We start from the raw sequence: 13,062 nt of genomic DNA, 5'->3' as shown, positions 1-13,062 counted from the left end.
ACAAATTCCGTTCCCCGCCACAAACTCCGTTCCCTAGACACAAACTCCGGTTCCTAGCCACAAACTCCGTTCCACACCACAAACTCTGTTCCCTAGCCACAAACTCCGGTTCCTAGCCACAAACTCCGTTCCCTAGCCACAAACTCCGGTTCCTAGCCACAAACTCCATTCCCTAGCCACAAACTCCGTTCCCTAGCCACAAACTCCGTTCCCCGCCACAAACTCCGTTCCCTAGCCATAAATTCCGCTCCCCTCCACAAACTCTGTTCCCTAGCCACAAACTCCGTTCCCTAGCCACAAACTCCGTACCCTAGCCACAAACTCCGTTCCCGAGCCACAAACTCCGTTCCCTAGCCACAAACTCCGTTCCCTAGCCACAAACTCCGTTCCCTAGCCACAAAGTCCGTTCCTCGCCACAAACTCTGTTCCCTAGCCACAAACTCCGTTCCCTAGCCACAAACTCCGTTTCCTAGCCACAAACACCGTTCCCCGCCACAAACTCCGTTCCCCGCCACAAACTCCGTTCCCTAGCCACAAACTCCGGTTCCTAGCCACAGACCCCGTTCCCCGCCACAAACTCCATTCCCCGCCACAAACTCCGTTCCCTAGCCATAAATTCCGTTCCCCTCCACAAACTCCGTTCCCTAGCCACAAACTCCGGTTCCTAGCCACAAACTCCATTCCCCGCCACAAACTCCGTTCCCTCGCCACAAACTCCGGTTCCTAGCCACAAACTCCGTTCCCTAGCCACAAACTCCGTACCCTAGCCACAAACTCCGTTCCCTAGCCACAAACTCCTTTCCCTAGCCACAAACTCCGGTCCCCGCCACAAACTCCGTTCCCTAGCCACAAACTCCGTTCCCCACCACAAACTCCATTCCCCACCACAAACTCCGTTCCCTAGCCACAAACTCCGGTTCCTAGCCACAAACTCCGTTCCCTAGCCACAAACTGCGTTCCCTAGCCACAAACTCCGGTTCCTAGCCACAAACTCCGTTCCCTAGGCACAAACTCCGTTCCCTAGCCACAAACTCCATTCCCTAGCCAGAAACTCCGTTCCCCGCCACAAACTCCGTTCCCCGCCACAAACTCCGTTCCCTAGCCACAAACTCCGTTCCCTAGCCACAAACTCCGTTCCCTAGCCACAAACTCCGTTCCCTAGCCACAAACTCCGTTCCTCACCACAAACTCCGTTCCCTAGCCACAAACTCCGTTCCCTAGCCACAAACTCCGTTTCCTAGCCACAAACTCCGTTCCCCGCCACAAACCCCGTTCCCCACCACAAACTCCGTTCCCTAGCCACAAACTCCGTTCCCTAGCCACAAACCCTGTTCCCCGCCACAAACTCCGTTCCCTAGCCACAAACTCCGTTCCCTTGCCACAAACTCCGTTCCCCGCCACAAACTCCGTTCCCTAGCCACAAACTCCGTTCCCTAGCCACAAACTCCGTTCCCTAGCCACAAACTCCGTTCCCTCGCCACAAACTCCGTTCCCGAGACACAAACTCCGTTTCCCGCCACAAACTCCGTTCCCCACCACAAACTCCGTTCCCTAGCCACAAACTCCGTTCCCTAGCCACAAACTCCGTTCCCTAGCCACAAACTCCGTTCCCTAGCCACAAACTCCGTACCCTAGCCACAAACTCCGTTCCCTAGCCACAAACTCCGTTCCCTAGCCACAAACTCCGTTCCTCGCCACAAACTCCGTTCCCTAGCCACAAACTCCGTTCCCTAGCCACAAACTCCGTTTCCCAGCCACAAATTCCATTCCCCGCCACAAACTCCGTTCCCTAGCCACAAACTCCGGTTCCTAGCCACAAACTCCGTTCCACACCACAAACTCTGTTCCCTAGCCACAAACTCTGGTTCCTAGCCACAAACTCCGTTCCCTAGCCACAAACTCCGGTTCCTAGCCACAAACTCCGTTCCCTAGCCACAAACTCCGTTCCCTAGCCACAAACTCCGGTTCCTAGCCACAAACTCCGTTCCCTAGCCACAAACTCCGTTCCCTAGCCACAAACTCCGTTCCCGAGCCACAAACTCTGTTCCCCGCCACAAACTCCGTTCCCTAGCCACAAACTCCATTCCCTAGCCACAAACTCCAGTTCCTAGCCACAAACTCCGTTCCCTAGCCACAAACTCCGTTCCCCGCCACAAACTCCATTCCCCACCACAAACTCCGTTCCCTAGCCACATACTCCAGTCCCTGCCACAAACTCCGTTCCCTAGCCACAAACTCCGTTCCCCACCACAAACTCTATTCCCCACCACAAACTCCGTTCCCTAGCCACAAACTCCGGTTCCTAGCCACAAACTCCGTTCCCTAGCCACAAACTGCGTTCCTTAGCCACAAACTCCGGTTCCTAGCCACAAACTCCATTCCCTAGCCACAAACTCCGTTCCCTAGCCACAAACTCCGTTCACTAGCCACAAACTCCGTTCCCCGCCACAAACTCCGTTCCCCGCCACAAACTCCGTTCCCTAGCCACAAACTCCGTTCCCTAGCCACAAACTCCGTTCCCTAGCCACAAACTCCGTTCCCCGCCACAAACTCCGTTCCCCGCCACAAACTCCGTTCCCTAGCCACAAACTCCGTTCCCTAGCCACAAACTCCGTTCCCCGCCACAAACTCCGTTCCCTAGCCATAAATTCCGTTCCCCTCCACAAATTCCGTTCCCTAGCCACAAACTCCGGTTCCTAGCCACAAACTCCGTTCCCCGCCACAAACTCCGTTCCCTAGCCACAAACTCCGGTTCCTAGCCACAAACTCCGTTCCCTAGCCACAAACTCCGTACCCTAGCCACAAACTCCGTTCCCTAGCCACAAACTCCGTTCCCTAGCCACAAACTCCGTTCCTCGCCACAAACTCCGTTCCCTAGCCACAAACTCCGTTCCCTAGCCACAAACTCCGTTTCCCCAGCCACAAATTCCGTTCCCCACCACAAACTCCGTTCCCTAGCCACAAACTCCGGTTCCTAGCCACAAACTCCGCTCCACACCACAAACTCTGTTCCCTAGCCACAAACTCCGGTTCCTAGCCACAAACTCCGTTCCCTAGCCACAAACTCCGGTTCCTAGCCACAAACTCCGTTCCCTAGCCACAAACTCCGTTCCCTAGCCACAAACTCCGTTCCCCGCCACAAACTCCGTTCCCTAGCCATAAATTCCGCTCCCCTCCACAAACTCTGTTCCCTAGCCACAAACTCCGTTCCCTAGCCACAAACTCCGTACCCTAGCCACAAACTCCGTTCCCTAGCCACAAACTCCGTTCCCTAGCCACAAACTCCGTTCCCTAGCCACAAACTCCGTTCCCTAGCCACAAAGTCCGTTCCTCGCCACAACAACCTGTTCCCTAGCCACAAACTCCGTTCCCTAGCCACAAACTCCGTTTCCTAGCCACAAACTCCGTTCCCCGCCACAAACTCCGTTCCCTAGCCACAAACTCCGGTTCCTAGCCACAAACTCCGGTTCCTAGACACAAACTCCGTTCCACACCACAAACTCTGTTCCCTAGCCACAAACTCCGGTTCCTAGCCACAAACTCCGTTCCCTAGCCACAAACTCCGGTTCCTAGCCACAAACTCCGTTCCCTAGCCACAAACTCCGTTCCCCTCGCCACAAACTCCGTTCCCTAGCCACAAACTCCGTTCCCTAGCCACAAACTCCGTTTCCCAGCCACAAATTCCGTTCCCCGCCACAAACTCCGTTCCCTAGCCACAAACTCCGGTTCCTAGCCACAAACTCCGTTCCACACCACAAACTCTGTTCCCTAGCCACAAACTCCGGTTCCTAGCCACAAACTCCGTTCCCTAGCCACAAACTCCGGTTCCTAGCCACAAACTCCGTTCCCTAGCCACAAATTCCGTTCCCTAGCCACAAACTCCGTTCCCCGCCACAAACTCCGTTCCCTAGCCATAAATACCGCTCCCCTCCACAAACTCTGTTCCCTAGCCACAAACTCCGTTCCCTAGCCACAAACTCCGTACCCTAGCCACAAACTCCGTTCCCTAGCCACAAACTCCGTTCCCTAGCCACAAACTCCGTTCCCTAGCCACAAAGTCCGTTCCTCGCCACAAACTCCGTTCCCTAGCCACAAACTCCGTTCCCGAGCCACAAACTCCGTTTCCTAGCCACAAACTCCGTTCCCCGCCACAAACTCCGTTCCCCGCCACAAACTCCGTTCCCTAGCCACAAACTCCGTTCCCTAGCCACAAACTCCGTTCCCTAGCCACAAACTCCGTTCCCCACCACAAACTCCGTTCCCCGCCACAAACTCCGTTCCCTAGCCACAAACTCCGTTCCCTAGCCACAAACTCCGTTCCCTAGCCACAAACTCCGTTCCCCGCCACAAACTCCGTTCCCTAGCCATAAATTCCGTTCCCCTCCACAAACTCCGTTCCCTAGCCACAAACTCCGGTTCCTAGCCACAAATTCCGTTCCCCGCCACAAACTCCGTTCCCTAGCCACAAACTCCGGTTCCTAGCCACAAACTCCGTTCCCTAGCCACAAACTCCGTACCCTAGCCACAAACTCCGTTCCCTAGCCACAAACTCCGTTCCCTAGCCACAAACTCCGTTCCTCACCACAAACTCCGTTCCCTAGCCACAAACTCCGTTCCCTAGCCACAAACTCCGTTTCCCAGCCACAAATTCTGTTCCCCGCCACAAACTCCGTTCCCTAGCCACAAACTCCGGTTCCTAGCCACAAACTCCGTTCCACACCACAAACTCCGTTCCCTAGCCACAAACTCCGGTTCCTAGCCACAAACTCTGTTCCCTAGCCACAAACTCCGTTTCCTAGCCACAAACTCCGTTCCCTAGCCACAAACTCCGTTCCCTAGCCACAAACTCCGTTCCCCGCCACAAACTCCGTTCCCTAGCCATAAATTCCGTTCCCCTCCACAAACTCCGTTCCCTAGCAACAAACTCCGTTCCCTAGCCACAAACTCCGTACCCTAGCCACAAACTCCATTCCCTAGCCACAATCTCCGTTCCCTAGCCACAAACTCCGTTCCCTAGCCACAAACTCCGTTCCCTAGCCACAAACTCCGTTCCTCGCCACAAACTCCGTTCCCTAGCCACAAACTCCGTTCCCTAGCCACAAACTCCGTTTCCTAGCCACAAACTCCGTTCCCCGCCACAAACTCCGTTCCCCGCCACAAACTCCGTTCCCTAGCCACAAACTCCGGTTCCTAGCCACAAACCCCGTTCCCCGCCACAAACTCCGTTCCCCGCCACAAACTCCGTTCCCTAGCCATAAATTCCGTTCCCCTCCACAAACTCTGTTCCCTAGCCACAAACTCCGGTTCCTAGCCACAAACTCCGTTCCCCGCCACAAACTCCGTTCCCTAGCCACAAACTCCGGTTCCTAGCCACAAACTCCGTTCCCTAGCCACAAACTCCGTACCCTAGCCACAAACACCGTTCCCTAGCCACAAACTCCGTTCCCTATCCACAAACTCCGTTCCTCGCCACAAACTCCGTTCCCTAGCCACAAACTCCGTTCCCTATCCACAAACTCCGTTCCTCGCCACAAACTCCGTTCCCTAGCCACAAACTCCGTTCCCTAGCCACAAACTCCGTTTCCCAGCCATAAATTCCGTTCCCCTCCACAAACTCCGTTCCCTAGCCACAAACTCCGGTTCGTAGCCACAAATTCCGTTCCCCGCCACAAACTCCGTTCCCTAGCCACAAACTCCGGTTCCTAGCCACAAACTCCGTTCCCTAGCCACAAACTCCGTACCCTAGCCACAAACTCCGTTCCCTAGCCACAAACTCCGTTCCCTAGCCACAAACTCCGTTCCTCACCACAAACTCCGTTCCCTAGCCACAAACTCCGTTCCCTAGCCACAAACTCCGTTTCCCAGCCACAAATTCCGTTCCCCGCCACAAACTCCGTTCCCTAGCCACAAACTCCGGTTCCTAGCCACAAACTCCGTTCCACACCACAAACTCCGTTCCCTAGCCACAAACTCCGGTTCCTAGCCACAAACTCCGTTCCCTAGCCACAAACTCCGGTTCCTAGCCACAAACCCCGTTCCCTAGCCACAAACTCCGTTCCCTAGCCACAAACTCCGTTCCCCGCCACAAACTCCGTTCCCTAGCCATAAATTCCGTTCCCCTCCACAAACTCCGTTCCCTAGCAACAAACTCCGTTCCCTAGCCACAAACTCTGTACCCTAGCCACAAACTCCATTCCCTAGCCACAATCTCCGTTCCCTAGCCACAAACTCCGTTCCCTAGCCACAAACTCCGTTCCCTAGCCACAAACTCCGTTCCTCGCCACAAACTCCGTTCCCTAGCCACAAACTCCGTTCCCTAGCCACAAACTCCGTTTCCTAGCCACAAACTCCGTTCCCCGCCACAAACTCCGTTCCCCGCCACAAACTCCGTTCCCTAGCCACAAACTCCGGTTCCTAGCCACAAACCCCGTTCCCCGCCACAAACTCCGTTCCCCGCTACAAACTCCGTTCCCTAGCCATAAATTCCGTTCCCCTCCACAAACTCTGTTCCCTAGCCACAAACTCCGGTTCCTAGCCACAAACTCCGTTCCCCGCCACAAACTCCGTTCCCTAGCCACAAACTCCGGTTCCTAGCCACAAACTCCGTTCCCTAGCCACAAACTCCGTACCCTAGCCACAAACACCGTTCCCTAGCCACAAACTCCGTTCCCTAGCCACAAACTCCGTTCCTCGCCACAAACTCCGTTCCCTAGCCACAAACTCCGTTCCCTAGCCACAAACTCCGTTTCCCAGCCACCAATTCCGTTCCCCGCCACAAACTCCGTTCCCTAGCCACAAACTCCGGTTCCTAGCCACAAACTCCGTTCCACACCACAAACTCCGTTCCCTAGCCACAAACTCCGGTTCCTCGCCACACAAATTTCGTTCCCTAGCCACACAAACTCCGGTTCCTAGCCACAAACTCCGTTCCCTAGCCACAAACTCCGTTCCCTAGCCACAAACTCCGTTCCCCGCCACAAACTCCGTTCCCTAGCCATAAATTCCGTTCCCCTCCACAAACTCCGTTCCCTAGCCACAAACACCGTTCCCTAGCCACAAACTCCGTACCCTAGCCACAAACTCCGTTCCCTAGCCACAAACTCCGTTCCCTAGCCACAAACACCGTTCCCTAGCCACAAACTCCGTTCCCTAGCCATAAACTCCGTTCCTCACCACAAACTCCATTCCCTAGCCACAAACTCCGTTCCCTAGCCACAAACTCCGTTTCCTAGCCACAAACTCCGTTCCCCGCCACAAACTCCGTTCCCCGCCACAAACTCCGTTCCCTAGCCACAATCTCCGTTCCCTAGCCACAAACCCCGTTCCCCACCACAAACTCCGTTCCCTAGCCACAAACTCCGTTCCCTTGCCACAAACTCCGTTCCCCGCCACAAACTCCGTTCCCTAGCCACAAACTCCGTTCCCTAGCCACAAACTCCGTTTCCTAGCCACAAACTCCGTTCCCTAGCCACAAACTCCGTTCCCTAGCCACAAACTCCGTTCCCGAGACACAAACTCCGTTTCCCGCCACAAACTCCGTTCCCCGCCACAAACTCCGTTCCCTAGCCACAAACTCCGTTCCCTAGCCACAAACTCCGTTCCCTAGCCACAAACTCCGTTCCCTAGACACAAACTCCGTTTCCCGCCACAAACTCCGTTCCCCGCCACAAACTCCGTTCCCTAGCCACAAACTCCGTTCCCCGCCACAAACTCCGTTCCCCGCCACAAACTCCATTCCCCACCACAAACTCCGTTCCCTAGCCACAAACTCCGTTCCCCACCACAAACTCCGTGTCCCCACCACAAACTCCGTTCCCTAGCCACAAACTCCGGTCCCCGCCACAAACTCCGTTCCCTAGCCACAAACTCCGTTCCCCACCACAAACTCCATTCCCCACCACAAAATCCGTTCCCTAGCCACAAACTCCGGTTCCTAGCCACAAACTCCGTTCCCTAGCCACAAACTGCGTTCCCTAGCCACAAACTCCGGTTCCTAGCCACAAACTCCGTTCCCTAGCCACAAACTCCGTTCCCTAGCCACAAACTCCGTTCCCTAGCCACAAACTCCGTTCCCCGCCACAAACTCCGTTCCCCGCCACAAACTCCGTTCCCTAGCCACAAACTCCGTTCCCTAGCCACAAACTCCGTTCCCTAGCCACAAACTCCGTTCCTCACCACAAACTCCGTTCCCTAGCCACAAACTCCGTTCCCTAGCCACAAACTCCGTTTCCTAGCCACAAACTCCGTTCCCCGCCACAAACTCCGTTCCCCGCCACAAACTCCGTTCCCTAGCCACAAACTCCGTTCCCTAGCCACAAACCCTGTTCCCCGCCACAAACTCCGTTCCCTAGCCACAAACTCCGTTCCCTTGCCACAAACTCCGTTCCCCGCCACAAACTCCGTTCCCTAGCCACAAACTCCGTTCCCTAGCCACAAACTCCGTTCCCTAGCCACAAACTCCGTTCCCTAGCCACAAACTCCGTTCCCGAGACACAAACTCCGTTTCCCGCCACAAACTCCGTTCCCCGCCACAAACTCCGTTCCCTAGCCACAAACTCCGTTCCCTAGCCACAAACTCCGTTCCCTAGCCACAAACTCCGTTCCCTAGCCACAAACTCCGTACCCTAGCCACAAACGCCGTTCCCTAGCCACAAACTCCGTTCCCTAGCCACAAACCCTGTTCCCCGCCACAAACTCCGTTCCCTAGCCACAAACTCCGTTCCCTTGCCACAAACTCCGTTCCCCGCCACAAACTCCGTTCCCTAGCCACAAACTCCGTTCCCTAGCCACAAACTCCGTTCCCTAGCCACAAACTCCGTTCCCTAGCCACAAACTCCGTTCCCGAGACACAAACTCCGTTTCCCGCCACAAACTCCGTTCCCCGCCACAAACTCCGTTCCCTAGCCACAAACTCCGTTCCCTAGCCACAAACTCCGTTCCCTAGCCACAAACTCCGTTCCCTAGCCACAAACTCCGTACCCTAGCCACAAACGCCGTTCCCTAGCCACAAACTCCGTTCCCTAGCCACAAACTCCGTTCCTCGCCACAAACTCCGTTCCCTAGCCACAAACTCCGTTCCCTAGCCACAAACTCCGTTTCCCAGCCACAAATTCCGTTCCCCGCCACAAACTCCGTTCCCTAGCCACAAACTCCGGTTCCTAGCCACAAACTCCGTTCCACACCACAAACTCTGTTCCCTAGCCACAAACTCCGGTTCCTAGCCACAAACTCCGTTCCCTAGCCACAAACTCCGGTTCCTAGCCACAAACTCCGTTCCCTAGCCACAAACTCCGTTCCCTAGCCACAAACTCCGTTCCCCGCCACAAACTCCGTTCCCTAGCCATAAATTCTGCTCCCCTCCACAAACTCTGTTCCCTAGCCACAAACTCCGTTCCCTAGCCACAAACTCCGTACCCTAGCCACAAACTCCGTTCCCTAGCCACAAACTCCGTTCCCTAGCCACAAACTCCGTTCCCTAGCCACAAAGTCCGTTCCTCGCTACAAACTCCGTTCCCTAGCCACAAACTCCATTCCCGAGCCACAAACTCCGTTTCCTAGCCACAAACTCCGTTCCCCGCCACAAACTCCGTTCCCCGCCACAAACTCCGTTCCCTAGCCACAAACTCCGGTTCCTAGCCACAAACCCCGTTCCCCGCCACAAACTCCGTTCCCCGCCACAAACTCCGTTCCCTAGCCATAAATTCCGTTCCCCTCCACAAACTCCATTCCCTAGCCACAAACTCCGGTTCCTAGCCACAAACTCCGTTCCCCGCCACAAACTCCGTTCCCTCGCCACAAACTCCGTTCCCTAGCCACAAACTCCGTTCCCTAGCCACAAACTCCGTTCCCTAGCCACAAACTCCGTTCCCCGCCACAAACTCCGTTCCCTAGCCACAAACTCCATTCCCTAGCCACAAACTCCAGTTCCTAGCCACAAACTCCGTTCCCTAGCCACAAACTCCGTTCCCCGCCACAAACTCCATTCCCCACCACAAACTCCGTTCCCTAGCCACAAACTCCGTTCCTCACCACAAACTCCGTGTCCCCACCACAAACTCCGTTCCCTCGCCACAAACTCCGGTCCCCGCCACAAACTCCGTTCCCTAGCCACAAACTCCGTTCCCCACCACAAACTCCATTCCCCACCACAAACTCCGTTCCCTAGCCACAAACTCCGGTTCCTAGCCACAAACTCCGTTCCCTAGCCACAAACTGCGTTCCCTAACCACAAACTCCGGTTCCTAGCCACAAACTCCATTCCCTAGCCACAAACTCCGTTCCCTAGCCACAAACTCCGTTCCCTAGCCACAAACTCCGTTCCCCGCCACAAACTCCGTTCCCCGCCACAAACTCCGTTCCCTAGCCACAAACTCCGTTCCCTAGCCACAAACTCCGTTCCCTAGCCACAAACTCCGTTCCCCGCCACAAACTCCGTTCCCCGCCACAAATTCCGTTCCCTAACCACAAACTCCGTTCCCCGCCACAAACTCCGTTCCCTAGCCATAAATTCCGTTCCCCTCCACAAACTCCGTTCCCTAGCCACAAACTCCGGTTCCTAGCCACAAACTCCGTTCCCCGCCACAAACTCCGTTCCCTAGCCACAAACTCCGGTTCCTAGCCACAAACTCCGTTCCCTAGCCACAAACTCCGTACCCTAGCCACAAACTCCGTTCCCTAGCCACAAACTCCGTTCCCTAGCCACAAACTCCGTTCCTCGCCACAAACTCCGTTCCCTAGCCACAAACTCCGTTCCCTAGCCACAAACTCCGTTTCCCAGCCACAAATTCCGTTCCCCGCCACAAACTCCGTTCCCTAGCCACAAACTCCGGTTCCTAGCCACAAACTCCGTTCCACACCACAAACTCTGTTCCCTAGCCACAAACTCCGGTTCCTAGCCACAAACTCCGTTCCCTAGCCACAAACTCCGGTTCCTAGCCACAAACTCCGTTCCCTAGCCACAAACTCCGTTCCCTAGCCACAAACTCCGTACCCTAGCCACAAACTCCGTTCCCTAGCCACAAACTCCGTTCCCTAGCCACAAACTCCGTTCCTCGCCACAAACTCCGTTCCCTAGCCACAAACTCCGTTCCCTAGCCACAAACTCCGTTTCCCAGCCACAAATTCCATTCCCCGCCACAAACTCCGTTCCCTAGCCACAAACTCCGGTTCCTAGCCACAAACTCCGTTCCACACCACAAACTCTGTTCCCTAGCCACAAACTCTGGTTCCTAGCCACAAACTCCGTTCCCTAGCCACAAACTCCGGTTCCTAGCCACAAACTCCGTTCCCTAGCCACAAACTCCGTTCCCTAGCCACAAACTCCGGTTCCTAGCCACAAACTCCGTTCCCTAGCCACAAACTCCGTTCCCTAGCCACAAACTCCGTTCCCGAGCCACAAACTCTGTTCCCCGCCACAAACTCCGTTCCCTAGCCACAAACTCCATTCCCTAGCCACAAACTCCAGTTCCTAGCCACAAACTCCGTTCCCTAGCCACAAACTCCGTTCCCCGCCACAAACTCCATTCCCCACCACAAACTCCGTTCCCTAGCCACAAACTCCAGTCCCTGCCACAAACTCCGTTCCCTAGCCACAAACTCCGTTCCCCACCACAAACTCCATTCCCCACCACAAACTCCGTTCCCTAGCCACAAACTCCGGTTCCTAGCCACAAACTCCGTTCCCTAGCCACAAACTGCGTTCCTTAGCCACAAACTCCGGTTCCTAGCCACAAACTCCATTCCCTAGCCACAAACTCCGTTCCCTAGCCACAAACTCCGTTCACTAGCCACAAACTCCGTTCCCCGCCACAAACTCCGTTCCCCGCCACAAACTCCGTTCCCTAGCCACAAACTCCGTTCCCTAGCCACAAACTCCGTTCCCTAGCCACAAACTCCGTTCCCCGCCACAAACTCCGTTCCCCGCCACAAACTCCGTTCCCTAGCCACAAACTCCGTTCCCTAGCCACAAACTCCGTTCCCCGCCACAAACTCCGTTCCCTAGCCATAAATTCCGTTCCCCGCCACAAATTCCGTTCCCTAGCCACAAACTCCGGTTCCTAGCCACAAACTCCGTTCCCCGCCACAAACTCCGTTCCCTAGCCACAAACTCCGGTTCCTAGCCACAAACTCCGTTCCCTAGCCACAAACTCCGTACCCTAGCCACAAACTCCGTTCCCTAGCCACAAACTCCGTTCCCTAGCCACAAACTCCGTTCCTCGCCACAAACTCCGTTCCCTAGCCACAAACTCCGTTCCCTAGCCACAAACTCCGTTTCCCAGCCACAAATTCCGTTCCCCACCACAAACTCCGTTCCCTAGCCACAAACTCCGGTTCCTAGCCACAAACTCCGCTCCACACCACAAACTCTGTTCCCTAGCCACAAACTCCGGTTCCTAGCCACAAACTCCGTTCCCTAGCCACAAACTCCGGTTCCTAGCCACAAACTCCGTTCCCTAGCCACAAACTCCGTTCCCTAGCCACAAACTCCGTTCCCCGCCACAAACTCCGTTCCCTAGCCATAAATTCCGCTCCCCTCCACAAACTCTGTTCCCTAGCCACAAACTCCGTTCCCTAGCCACAAACTCTGTACCCTAGCCACAAACTCCGTTCCCTAGCCACAAACTCCGTTCCCTAGCCACAAACTCCGTTCCCTAGCCACAAACTCCGTTCCCTAGCCACAAAGTCCGTTCCTCGCCACAAACTCTGTTCCCTAGCCACAAACTCCGTTCCCTAGCCACAAACTCCGTTTCCTAGCCACAAACTCCGTTCCCCGCCACAAACTCCGTTCCCTAGCCACAAACTCCGGTTCCTAGCCACAAACTCCGGTTCCTAGACACAAACTCCGTTCCACACCACAAACTCTGTTCCCTAGCCACAAACTCCGGTTCCTAGCCACAAACTCCGTTCCCTAGCCACAAACTCCGGTTCCTAGCCACAAACTCCGTTCCCTAGCCACAAACTCCGTTCCCTCGCCACAAACTCCGTTCCCTAGCCACAAACTCCGTTCCCTAGCCACAAACTCCGTTTCCCAGCCACAAATTCCGTTCCCCGCCACAAACTCCG

The sequence above is a fragment of the Somniosus microcephalus genome, unplaced genomic scaffold, assembly GCF_052327205.1.
Source record: "Somniosus microcephalus isolate GS21.2 unplaced genomic scaffold, FLI_Smic_1.0 unresolved_chr8, whole genome shotgun sequence".
NCBI lineage: Eukaryota > Metazoa > Chordata > Chondrichthyes > Squaliformes > Somniosidae > Somniosus > Somniosus microcephalus.
The sequence above is the reverse complement of the archived record's forward strand: the minus strand, read 5'-3'. Positions refer to the sequence as shown.